Raw genomic sequence first — 14,453 nt, 5'->3', positions numbered from 1 at the left:
ACTCCCAGGTGCCGTCGTCAGCCTGTTTCAAGTTGAAAACCTCCACATTTCAGGATCTATTGATCCAGGACGTCGTGAGAGAACAGAGAAGTTTCAGAAGAAGTCGGTTTGAGCATTTTATCCGGATATTCCACTGTTAAAGGAGATTTTTTTAATGAAAGATGTGCGGACGGGTCCGCATGTCGGGACGCAGCTGGCGCGGTGCGGCGGCACAGGAAAAACACCTCCGTGTTGATAACCATTTGTAAAATCCAGGCGGCTTTTGATGGCTTTCAGTGGAGTGAGTATATGAGAAATTAACAGCTGGACATGTTCCAACTTGTCCTTAAGGCTTCCAACAGAGGTGTTTTTCCTGTGACGGAGCGTCGTGGCGGCTGCGAGCCGACGCTGCAATCCGCCCGCATGTCTTTCATTAAAAAAATCTCCTTTAACAGTGGAATATCCGGATAAAATGCTGAAACCGACTTCTTCTGAAACTTCTCTGTTCTCTCACGACGTCCTGGATCAATAGAGCCTGAAATGTGGAGGTTTTCAGCTTGAAACAGGCTGACGACGGCGCCTGAGAGTGCTGCGCGACGTCTCGCACCGTGAAAAGTCCTTAAAGTGACAGTATCACCTCAAAATCTCTCATCAGCCGTTAAAATTTTCACCGAAAACCAGCTTAATTTTTCGAACCGTGTCCACTTCGATGTGTCTCACAGGTTTAGAAAAAATTTTGATCAAACAAAGCGCCAGTCTCTCAGCAACTTCTCAGACAAAGGAATTCCGACGAGGGGCTCGATGACTCCTCCCACAAGGAGTGCTCACAGGCGAATGACGTCACCGACAGGCGTGGAAAAACTCACGCATGCGCACGAGGGTTCAAGCATGTCTGACGTAAAAACATATGAATGAAATCCATATAGTTTTTGAAAAAATAAAAAGGACCTATACTTTATGGACAGACCTCGTATATATATATATATATATATATATATATATATATATATATATATATATATATATATATATATATATATATATATATATACAGTTACTTAGTAACGCGTTACTCTCATCTGACCACTTTTTTTAGTAACGAGTAATCTAACGCGTTAATCTTTCCAAATCAGTAATCAGATTAAAGTTACTTCTCCAAGTCACTGTGCGTTACTATTATTTTTGCATTGTGGGTCGATAGCAGCATTAAACGTGGTCCGTGGGCAGGAAGACTGAACTGCCCACTTTAAGTGAGCTGCGAGCTTTTCATCCACGGTTTTTTGCAGCAGCTCCCGGGCAGCAGCTACAACTTGTCCTCACCTCTTAAAGCAGTGACAACAGCACAAATGCACTGAGCTTTACAAAGACATTTTTATGCTTTTTTTTTTTCTCTGAGCCGCTCCGTATCTGCTGCTAAAAATAGCTGGTCCTCCGCCACGCTTCAGGCACGTCAACGACTAACACTATTTTCCACTCAAATACACCTAAACTCTCTTTCTGAGGACCACATGATGTGAAAACACAATAAAACTTTCTTACCTGTAAATCTGGTCATGTTTCCTGCATAAATAAATGTAATCCATTCTTTGTGCCCAAACGCCAAGGCAGGGGCAAATCCAGATGGAATGGGGGCGTGGGGCAGGGATGTGCCTCCCCACAACACCCCTAGATTAAAGGTCCAGTTTTGAAGCCGTTTTTTTTTTCACTACAACTACTACTACTACTACTTAAAATAATAATTTCAACAAGTAAAATGTTTAGAGAGAATTTAAATGTTAGAAAAAATTTAATAGTTACATTTATAAACAATGTAGGTTAGAAATTTCAAGTTTTACTGTTACAGTGATGTCAACAGTTAAATATGAGGTCAAGAAAGAGGTCTTTATTTTACTTTTTATAAAATAAGTATTTATTTTCATTGAAGTCAAGAAAGCATGACTATAAAGTGAGTTTTGGCAAAACAAGTATTATTGTCATGTTGAGATGGCAGAGGGTTGTTGTCAGCAGCTGGGGAAAGTAACTAAAAAAGTAACTAGTAATCTAACTTAGTTACTTTTCCAACTGAGTAATCAGTAAAGTAACTAAGTTACTTTTTCAAGGAGTAATCAGTAATCAGTAATTGGATTACTTTTTCAAAGTAACTGTGGCAACACTGTATATATATATATATATATATATATATATATATATATATATATATATATATATATATATATTTGTTGATGTTGTTTGTTATGATATATGTGCTTTGTTTACGTTGGCACCAGAAACGAGGACGTTTCATGTTGGGGGGGGGACGTGTGTAACAGACTTTCTGATGTCTTTGCTTTATCTTTATTTATTTTCTTTATTTACTGTGAACCTGCACAGGGTTAATGTTGGCACTTTTGTGTTGCCGTAGGTGGGAGGTGAAAAGCGACGGGCTCCCGTTTTTGTGTGTATGTGCGTGCACACTGGAACGCGCAATAAAAGGAGCCACGCTGACGCTGTGCTGGAACGGTCCACATTCATCCTGTCTCCTTTTTAACACTTGGAAGACCATGGACTGGTCAAATGACCAAGATCCCCCGTGGAGAGCTGCTTCTGTTATGTAAACAAGGAAGTCTCAGGACACCTCAGGGGAGGGGCTGACTTGGCCAGCCACATTCTTGTGTTTGCATATTTAATGTCTGAAAGGGCTGCTGATTTGTGCTTAGGTGGATAAATAACTTTACCGAGGGGGGAGAGATGAAATTTTGCTTTCTGAATTGTATTGAAATGTACCAAAAAACACACCAAAAGAAAACTTTGTTTTCTGAATTGTACTGAAATGTACCAAAAAAAAAACACACCAAAAGAAAACTGTTTTCTGAATTGTACTGAAATGTACCAAAAAACACACCAAAAGAAAACTTTGTTTTCTGAATTGTACTGAAATGTACCAAAAAACACACCAAAAGAAAACTTTGTTTTCTGAATTTTACTGAAATGTACCAAAAAACACACCAAAAGAAAACTTTGTTTTCTGAATTGTACTGAAATGTACCAAAAAACACACCAAAAGAAAACTTTGTTTTCTGAATTTTACTGAAATGTACCAAAAAACACACCAAAAGAAAACTTTGTTTTCTGAATTGTACTGAAATGTACAAAAAAAAAACACACCAAAAGAAAACTGTTTTCTGAATTGTACTGAAATGTACCAAAAAACACACCAGAAGAAAACTTTGTTTTCTGAATTGTACTGAAATGTACCAAAAAAAAAACCACACCAAAAGAAAACTGTTTTCTGAATTGTACTGAAATGTACCAAAAAACACACCAAAAGAAAACTGTTTTCTGAATTGTACTGAAATGTACCAAAAAACACACCAAAAGAAAACTGTTTTCTGAATTGTACTGAAATGTACCAAAAAAAAAAACACACCAAAAGAAAACTGTTTTCTGAATTGTACTGAAATGTACCAAAAAACACACCAAAAGAAAACTTTGTTTTCTGAATTGTACTGAAATGTACCAAAAAACACACCAAAAGAAAACTTTGTTTTCTGAATTGTACTGAAATGTACCAAAAAAAAAAAACACACCAAAAGAAAACTGTTTTCTGAATTGTACTGAAATGTACCAAAAAACACACCAGAAGAAAACTGTTTTCTGAATTGTACTGAAATGTACCAAAAAACACACCAAAAGAAAACTGTTTTCTGAATTGTACTGAAATGTACCAAAAAACACACCAAAAGAAAACTTTGTTTTCTGAATTGTACTGAAATGTACCAAAAAACACACCAAAAGAAAACTTTGTTTTCTGAATTGTACTGAAATGTACCAAAAAAAAAAACCACACCAAAAGAAAACTGTTTTCTGAATTGTACTGAAATGTACCAAAAAACACACCAAAAGAAAACTGTTTTCTGAATTGTACTGAAATGTACCAAAAAACACACCAAAAGAAAACTGTTTTCTGAATTGTACTGAAATGTACCAAAAAAAAAAAACACACCAAAAGAAAACTGTTTTCTGAATTGTACTGAAATGTACCAAAAAAAAACCACACCAAAAGAAAACTGTTTTCTGAATTGTACTGAAATGTACCAAAAAACACACCAAAAGAAAACTGTTTTCTGAATTGTACTGAAATGTACCAAAAAACACACCAGAAGAAAACTTTGTTTTCTGAATTGTACTGAAATGTACCAAAAAAAAAACCCACACCAAAAGAAAACTGTTTTCTGAATTGTACTGAAATGTACCAAAAAAAACCACACCAAAAGAAAACTGTTTTCTGAATTGTACTGAAATGTACCAAAAAACACACCAAAAGAAAACTGTTTTCTGAATTGTACTGAAATGTACCAAAAAAACACACCAGAAGAAAACTTTGTTTTCTGGATTTTATTGAAATGTACCAAAAAACACACCAAAAGAAAACTGTTTTCTGAATTGTACTGAAATGTACCAAAAAACACACCAAAAGAAAACTTTGTTTTCTGAATTGTATTGAAATGTACCAAAAAACACACCAAAAGAAAACTGTTTTCTGAATTGTACTGAAATGTACCAAAAAACACACCAAAAGAAAACTTTGTTTTCTGAATTTTACTGAAATGTACCAAAAAGCACACCAAAAGAAAACTTTGTTTTCTGAATTGTACTGAAATGTACCAAAAAACACACCAAAAGAAAACTTTGTTTTCTGAATTTTACTGAAATGTACCAAAAAACACACCAAAAGAAAACTTTGTTTTCTGAATTGTACTGAAATGTACCAAAAAACACACCAGAAGAAAACTTTGTTTTCTGAATTGTACTGAAATGTACCAAAAAAAAAAAAACACACCAAAAGAAAACTGTTTTCTGAATTGTACTGAAATGTACCAAAAAAAAAAAAAAAAACACACCAAAAGAAAACTTTGTTTTCTGAATTGTACTGAAATGTACCAAAAAACACACCAGAAGAAAACTTTGTTTTCTGAATTGTACTGAAATGTACCCAAAAAAAAACACACCAAAAGAAAACTTTGTTTTCTGAATTGTACTGAAATGTACCAAAAAAAAAAAAACACACCAAAAGAAAACTGTTTTCTGAATTGTACTGAAATGTACCAAAAAACACACCAGAAGAAAACTTTGTTTTCTGAATTGTACTGAAATGTACCAAAAAACACACCAGAAGAAAACTTTGTTTTCTGGATTTTATTGAAATGTACCAAAAAACACACCAAAAGAAAACTTTGTTTTCTGAATTGTACTGAAATGTACCAAAAAACACACCAAAAGAAAACTTTGTTTTCTGAATTGTACTGAAATGTACCAAAAAACACACCAAAAGAAAACTTTGTTTTCTGAATTGTATTGAAATGTACCAAAAAACACACCAAAAGAAAACTGTTTTCTGAATTGTACTGAAATGTACCAAAAAACACACCAAAAGAAAACTTTGTTTTCTGAATTGTACTGAAATGTACCAAAAAACACACCAAAAGAAAACTTTGTTTTCTGAATTGTACTGAAATGTACCAAAAAACACACCAAAAGAAAACTTTGTTTTCTGAATTGTATTGAAATGTACCAAAAAACACACCAAAAGAAAACTGTTTTCTGAATTGTACTGAAATGTACCAAAAAACACACCAAAAGAAAACTTTGTTTTCTGAATTGTACTGAAATGTACCAAAAAACACACCAAAAGAAAACTGTTTTCTGAATTGTACTGAAATGTACCAAAAAACACACCAAAAGAAAACTGTTTTCTGAATTGTACTGAAATGTACCAAAAAACACACCAAAAGAAAACTGTTTTCTGAATTGTACTGAAATGTACCAAAAAACACACCAGAAGAAAACTTTGTTTTCTGAATTGTACTGAAATGTACCAAAAAAAAAACACACCAAAAGAAAACTGTTTTCTGAATTGTACTGAAATGTACCAAAAAACACACCAGAAGAAAACTTTGTTTTCTGAATTGTACTGAAATGTACCAACAAAAAAAAAAACCACACCAAAAGAAAACTTTGTTTTCTGAATTGTACTGAAATGTACCAAAAAAAAAAAACACACCAAAAGAAAACTGTTTTCTGAATTGTACTGAAATGTACCAAAAAACACGCCAGAAGAAAACTTTGCTTTCTGAATTGTACTGAAATGTACCAAAAAACACACCAGAAGAAAACTTTGTTTTCTGGATTTTATTGAAATGTACCAAAAAACACACCAAAAGAAAACTGTTTTCTGAATTGTACTGAAATGTACCAAAAAACACACCAAAAGAAAACTTTGTTTTCTGAATTGTATTGAAATGTACCAAAAAACACACCAAAAGAAAACTGTTTTCTGAATTGTACTGAAATGTACCAAAAAACACACCAAAAGAAAACTTTGTTTTCTGAATTGTACTGAAATGTACCAAAAAGCACACCAAAAGAAAACTTTGTTTTCTGAATTTTACTAAAATGTACCAAAAAAAAAAAAAACACACCAAAAGAAAACTTTGTTTTCTGAATTGTATTGAAATGTACCAAAAAACACACCAAAAGAAAACTGTTTTCTGAATTGTACTGAAATGTACCAAAAAACACACCAAAAGAAAACTTTGTTTTCTGAATTGTACTGAAATGTACCAAAAAGCACACCAAAAGAAAACTGTTTTCTGAATTGTACTGAAATGTACCAAAAAACACACCAAAAGAAAACTGTTTTCTGAATTGTACTGAAATGTACCAAAAAACACACCAAAAGAAAACTGTTTTCTGAATTGTACTGAAATGTACCAAAAAACACACCAAAAGAAAACTGTTTTCTGAATTGTACTGAAATGTACCAAAAAACACACCAAAAGAAAACTTTGTTTTCTGAATTGTACTGAAATGTACCAAAAAGCACACCAAAAGAAAACTTTGTTTTCTGAATTTTACTAAAATGTACCAAAAAAAAAAAAACACACCAAAAGAAAACTTTGTTTTCTGAATTGTATTGAAATGTACCAAAAAACACACCAAAAGAAAACTGTTTTCTGAATTGTACTGAAATGTACCAAAAAACACACCAAAAGAAAACTTTGTTTTCTGAATTGTACTGAAATGTACCAAAAAGCACACCAAAAGAAAACTGTTTTCTGAATTGTACTGAAATGTACCAAAAAAACACACCAAAAGAAAACTGTTTTCTGAATTGTACTGAAATGTACCAAAAAACACACCAAAAGAAAACTGTTTTCTGAATTGTATTGAAATGTACCAAAAAACACACCAAAAGAAAACTGTTTTCTGAATTGTACTGAAATGTACCAAAAAACACACCAAAAGAAAACTGTTTTCTGAATTGTACTGAAATGTACCAAAAAACACACCAAAAGAAAACTTTGTTTTCTGAATTGTATTGAAATGTACCAAAAAACACACCAAAAGAAAACTGTTTTCTGAATTGTACTGAAATGTACCAAAAAACACACCAAAAGAAAACTGTTTTCTGAATTGTACTGAAATGTACCAAAAAACACACCAAAAGAAAACTGTTTTCTGAATTGTACTGAAATGTACCAAAAAACACACCAAAAGAAAACTGTTTTCTGAATTGTATTGAAATGTACCAAAAAACACACCAAAAGAAAACTCTTTTCTGAATTGTACTGAAATGTACCAAAAAACACACCAAAAGAAAACTTTGTTTTCTGAATTGTATTGAAATGTACCAAAAAACACACCAAAAGAAAACTCTTTTCTGAATTGTACTGAAATGTACCAAAAAACACACCAAAAGAAAACTGTTTTCTGAATTGTACTGAAATGTACCAAAAAACACACCAAAAGAAAACTGTTTTCTGAATTGTATTGAAATGTACCAAAAAACACACCAAAAGAAAACTGTTTTCTGAATTGTACTGAAATGTACCAAAAAACACACCAAAAGAAAACTGTTTTCTGAATTGTACTGAAATGTACCAAAAAACACACCAAAAGAAAACTTTGTTTTCTGAATTGTATTGAAATGTACCAAAAAACACACCAAAAGAAAACTGTTTTCTGAATTGTACTGAAATGTACCAAAAAACACACCAAAAGAAAACTGTTTTCTGAATTGTACTGAAATGTACCAAAAAACACACCAAAAGAAAACTGTTTTCTGAATTGTACTGAAATGTACCAAAAAACACACCAAAAGAAAACTGTTTTCTGAATTGTATTGAAATGTACCAAAAAACACACCAAAAGAAAACTTTGTTTTCTGAATTGTATTGAAATGTACCAAAAAACACACCAAAAGAAAACTCTTTTCTGAATTGTACTGAAATGTACCAAAAAACACACCAAAAGAAAACTGTTTTCTGAATTGTACTGAAATGTACCAAAAAACACACCAAAAGAAAACTTTGTTTTCTGAATTGTATTGAAATGTACCAAAAAACACACCAAAAGAAAACTTTGTTTTCTGAATTGTATTGAAATGTACCAAAAAACACACCAAAAGAAAACTGTTTTCTGAATTGTACTGAAATGTACCAAAAAACACACCAAAAGAAACCTTTGTTTTCTGAATTGTATTGAAATGTACCAAAAAACACACCAAAAGAAAACTGTTTTCTGAATTGTATTGAAATGTACCAAAAAACACACCAAAAGAAAACTGTTTTCTGAATTGTACTGAAATGTACCAAAAAACACACCAAAAGAAAACTGTTTTCTGAATTGTACTGAAATGTACCAAAAAACACACCAAAAGAAAACTTTGTTTTCTGAATTGTACTGAAATGTACCAAAAAACACACCAAAAGAAAACTTTGTTTTCTGAATTGTACTGAAATGTACCAAAAAAACACACCAAAAGAAAACTGTTTTCTGAATTGTACTGAAATGTACCAAAAAGCACACCAAAAGAAAACTTTGTTTTCTGAATTGTACTGAAATGTACCAAAAAACACACCAAAAGAAAACTTTGTTTTCTGAATTGTACTGAAATGTACCAAAAAGCACACCAAAAGAAAACTTTGTTTTCTGAATTGTACTGAAATGTACCAAAAAACACACCAAAAGAAAACTTTGTTTTCTGAATTGTATTGAAATGTACCAAAAAACACACCAAAAGAAAACTTTGTTTTCTGAATTGTATTGAAATGTACCAAAAAACACACCAAAAGAAAACTGTTTTCTGAATTGTACTGAAATGTACCAAAAAACACACCAAAAGAAACCTTTGTTTTCTGAATTGTATTGAAATGTACCAAAAAACACACCAAAAGAAAACTGTTTTCTGAATTGTATTGAAATGTACCAAAAAACACACCAAAAGAAAACTGTTTTCTGAATTGTACTGAAATGTACCAAAAAACACACCAAAAGAAAACTGTTTTCTGAATTGTACTGAAATGTACCAAAAAACACACCAAAAGAAAACTTTGTTTTCTGAATTGTACTGAAATGTACCAAAAAACACACCAAAAGAAAACTTTGTTTTCTGAATTGTACTGAAATGTACCAAAAAAACACACCAAAAGAAAACTGTTTTCTGAATTGTACTGAAATGTACCAAAAAGCACACCAAAAGAAAACTTTGTTTTCTGAATTGTACTGAAATGTACCAAAAAACACACCAAAAGAAAACTTTGTTTTCTGAATTGTACTGAAATGTACCAAAAAGCACACCAAAAGAAAACTTTGTTTTCTGAATTGTACTGAAATGTACCAAAAAACACACCAAAAGAAAACTTTGTTTTCTGAATTGTACTGAAATGTACCAAAAAACACACCAAAAGAAAACTTTGTTTTCTGAATTGTACTGAAATGTACCAAAAAGCACACCAAAAGAAAACTTTGTTTTCTGAATTGTACTGAAATGTACCAAAAAACACACCAAAAGAAAACTTTGTTTTCTGAATTGTACTGAAATGTACCAAAAAAACACACCAAAAGAAAACTGTTTTCTGAATTGTACTGAAATGTACCAAAAAGCACACCAAAAGAAAACTTTGTTTTCTGAATTGTACTGAAATGTACCAAAAAACACACCAAAAGAAAACTTTGTTTTCTGAATTGTATTGAAATGTACCAAAAAAAAAACCCAAAAGAAAACTGTTTTCTGAATTGTACTGAAATGTACCAAAAAACACACCAAAAGAAAACTGTTTTCTGAATTGTACTGAAATGTACCAAAAAACACACCAAAAGAAAACTGTTTTCTGAATTGTATTGAAATGTACCAAAAAACACACCAAAAGAAAACTGTTTTCTGAATTGTACTGAAATGTACCAAAAAACACACCAAAAGAAAACTGTTTTCTGAATTGTATTGAAATGTACCAAAAAACACACCAAAAGAAAACTGTTTTCTAAATTGTACTGAAATGTACCAAAAAACACACCAAAAGAAAACTTTGTTTTCTGAATTGTATTGAAATGTACCAAAAAAAACCACACCAAAAGAAAACTGTTTTCTGAATTGTACTGAAATGTACCAAAAAACACACCAAAAGAAAACTGTTTTCTGAATTGTACTGAAATGTACCAAAAAACACACCAAAAGAAAACTTTTGTTTTCTGAATTGTATTGAAATGTACCAAAAAACACACCAAAAGAAAACTTTGTTTTCTGAATTGTATTGAAATGTACCAAAAAACACACCAAAAGAAAACTTTGTTTTCTGAATTGTATTGAAATGTACCAAAAAAACACACCTAAAGAAAACTTTTGTTTTCTGAATTGTATTGAAATGTACTAAAAAACACACCACAAGAAAACTTTGTTTTCTGGATTTTATTGAAATGTACCAAAATGTACCAAAAAACACACCAAAAGAAAACTGTTTTCTGAATTGTATTGAAATGTACCAAAAAACACACCAAAAGAAAACTTTTGTTTTCTGAATTGTATTGAAATGTACCAAAAAAACACACCAAAAGAAAACTTTTGTTTTCTGAATTGTATTGAAATGTACTAAAAAAACACACCAAAAGAAAACTTTTGTTTTCTGAATTGTATTGAAATGTACTAAAAAAACACACCAAAAGAAAACTTTTGTTTTCTGAATTGTATTGAAATGTACTAAAAAACACACCAAAAGAAAACTTTGTTTTCTGAATTGTATTGAAATGTACCAAAAAGCACACCAAAAGAAAACTTTGTTTTCTGAATTGTATTGAAATGTACCAAAAAAACACACCAAAAGAAAACTTTTGTTTTCTGAATTGTATTGAAATGTACCAAAATGTACCAAAAAGCACACCAAAACAAAACTTTGTTTTCTGGATTTTATTGAAATGTACCAAAATGTACCAAAAAACACACCAGAAAACCAAAATATATACAATAGGTACAGGTTACAGTCACTCACAATGACTAACAGTCCCCACACTGCCATGGAAGGTCTTTTCTGCATTTGCCACAAGTATACCTGTCGCATTTCAATACAATTCAGAAAACAAAATTTCATGTCTCCCCCAGGGTAAAGTTATTTATCCACCTAAGCACAAATCAGCAGCCCTTTCAGCTAAGCAGGCACTTCTTCTTCTTTGTCTTTCGGCTCTTCCCGTTAGGGGTCGCCACAGCAGATCAATCGTTTCCATCTCACCCTGTCCTCTGTATCTTCCTCTGTCACACCAACCACCTACATGTCCTCCCTCAGCACATCCATAAACCTCCTCTTTGTCCTCCCTCTTCTCCTCCTGCCTGGTGGATCCATCCTCAGCATCCTTCTCCCTATATACCCTGGGTCCCTCCTCTGCACATGTCCAAACCATCTCAATCTCGCCTCTCTGACTGTCTCCAAAACGTCCCACCTGAGCTGTCCCTCTGATATGTTCATTCCTAATCTTGTCCATTCTTGTCACTCCCAAAGAGAATCTCAACATCTTCAGCTCTGCCGCCTCCAGCTCTGCCTCCTGTCTTTTTGTTAGTGCCACCGTCTCTAAACCATACAACATAGCTGGTCTCACTACTGTTTTGTAAACTTTCCCCTTCACTCTTGCTGATATTCTTCGGTCACAAATCACTCCTGCCACCTTTCTCCACCCACTCCACCCTGCCTACACTCTGTTCTTCACCTCTCTACCACACTCTCCATTACTTTGAACAGTTGACCTCAAATATTTAAACTCATCTACTTTCACCACTTCTACTCCTTGTAACTGCACTATTCCACTGGGCTCCCTCTCATTCACACACATGTACTCAGTCTTGCTTCTACTGACTTTCATTCCCCTTCTCTCCAAAGCATATCTCCACTTCTCCAGACTAGACTCAACTTGCTCTCTACTCTCACTACAGATCACAATGTCATCTGCAAACATCATAGTCCATGGGGACTCCTGTCTGATCTCATCTGTCAACCTGTCCATCACCACTGCAAACAAGAAAGGACTCAGAGCTGATCCTTGATGTAATCCCACCTCCACCTTGAATGAGTCTGTCATTCCGACTGCGCATCTCATGCAAACACAAGAATGTGGCTAGCCAAGTCAGCCCCTCCCCTGAGGTGTTCTGAGACTTCCTTGTTTACATAACAGAAGTAGCTCTCACCGGGGGATCTTGGGGTCATTTTACTCTCCGTGGACTTTACAGGTAGAACAGAAAAGCTTGGACCTCCCAGTGTTTAATATTTCATGCCTGTCAGGAACTCTCAGAGAAGCCGCTACACTTTTATACTACTATTTTTTAACAACCTATTTCAATCATTATGCCAAAATATGTATTACAAGAACACAGTAATTTGAAGCATGAAGCGCGCCTACATTCATCTCTCTCTCTCCGTCTGCAACTGCGTCTGCTTTGACGTGTTTGTGTCGCGTGGTGCTGCTGCGGGTGGCGCTAATTTAGCGGAGGCGCTGTACTGTGAGCGCTGGTGGTAACCTCACCCGGCCGCGCTGTCAAGTGATTTTTGTGAGGTATTTATTCACAGTTTATGTCTCTGAATATGAAGACCAAGTGCAACTTTCTGAAAAGTGCTTATTTTACTCACCTAGCTATCACTAAACACAGTATATTGCTCTACAAATTAGTGCGCGCTGTGCGTGGTCAAATGTGAGATTGATTCAGTGTTGTCCTTTTTTTCAACTAAATCCTCTTGTCAGCTACTAAATGGTGCTGCCCTTCAATCTGTGTAGCTTCCATGAACAAATCCCCTCCTACATCAAATACCATGTACACAGATCTGACCTTAAATAATTAATTAAGGTCCTTAACTAAGCATTTCAGAATTAAACCAAGCCTGCAGTGCAGTGATATCAGAGCAAAAAAGCTTCAGGTGAGGTTTGTGCACTCTGTAGACCTTATGTGATAGTAGATATGGACATTGAGAACAGCAAAGGATGGAAAGTGAAGCTCGGGGTAAATTGAATATGTGTATCAGACTGTGGAGGTGTCTTACTTGTGTTACTGGTGTTTTGGTATGAATTCTGACTTTTAAGTCACACATTTTTCTTTTTCTTTTAAGGACTTCATTAGATCTTGTAAGTCCTTTCTATGCTTTGCTGTTAATTCAATAAATAATTCATATTCATATATTTCTTATCCTGAACCCATTTATGTGCTGGATGGAGAACACAGATGTGCCTTATAGTGGAGTGCTGCTGTAGCTGTGTTAAACCAGGTCCTCCTGCACACGGCACCAATCCTCACTGATCAGAACAACTGCAACTACTGTATTTTTATGACTTACGACGTGGATGTGTGTGCTGCCAGAAAAATCGAGACATCAGTCTGTGGAATAAATAAATGAATAGCCAAAACTAAAACACAATCTAAGTAATGCCTAAAACTGTCTAAATGTAATTGAAAAGTGATACCAGGGTGAGTGTTCTGTACTAAGTACTATGACATAATAATCTGTTAAGATGAAATAAAAAAATCTTCAATAACTATAGGCTCATAAGACTAATATAAAAACAAGGATAATATACTGTACTCAGCCTCTGAATATTTCAGACCTGCTCCTAAGTTGCAATTACTATTTGCCCTCACCACATTAGGAGATTAAATTATTTGTTATATAAACTGCCGTTATCCATTGCTAATATGCGTTTTTTTTTTTTTTTTTAAATCATTCTGACAATGAATGCAGCTTTTACAAGCAATGTTTTCACTCTGAAATCATGGGAAACTGTATTTCTGGACATCTAGATTTTAAAAATTTTAAAAATGTGCTAAGCACCCCTAAAACTGGAAGTCTAAAATCGCCTATCATCACTCATACTGATTTTGAGGCATTTCTTAAAAAAGAAGAACTAAAATTTCAGCTACAATTTTCCAGAAGGTAGATCTGAGATGCAAGCCTCAAAAAATGACTCATTGGATGAACTCAATTCAATTATGTGTAAGATTTCCATCAAATAAATATATGTAGCCCCAACTCAAAAAAGCATATCCATGCAAGATAATTTAATGTAGCTGGGACTACATATATTTATTAGATGGAAATCCAATTCATTGAGTCAGTTTTTTTTAGTGTATTTCTCCAATCAGAGCCACAGAAGACTATAACTTCTTCTGGGTTGTCTGGGTGTCTTTC

This window comes from Thalassophryne amazonica, chromosome 8 (genome assembly GCF_902500255.1).
Source record: "Thalassophryne amazonica chromosome 8, fThaAma1.1, whole genome shotgun sequence".
Classification (NCBI taxonomy): Eukaryota; Metazoa; Chordata; class Actinopteri; order Batrachoidiformes; family Batrachoididae; genus Thalassophryne; species Thalassophryne amazonica.
This window is presented reverse-complemented; position numbering follows the sequence as displayed.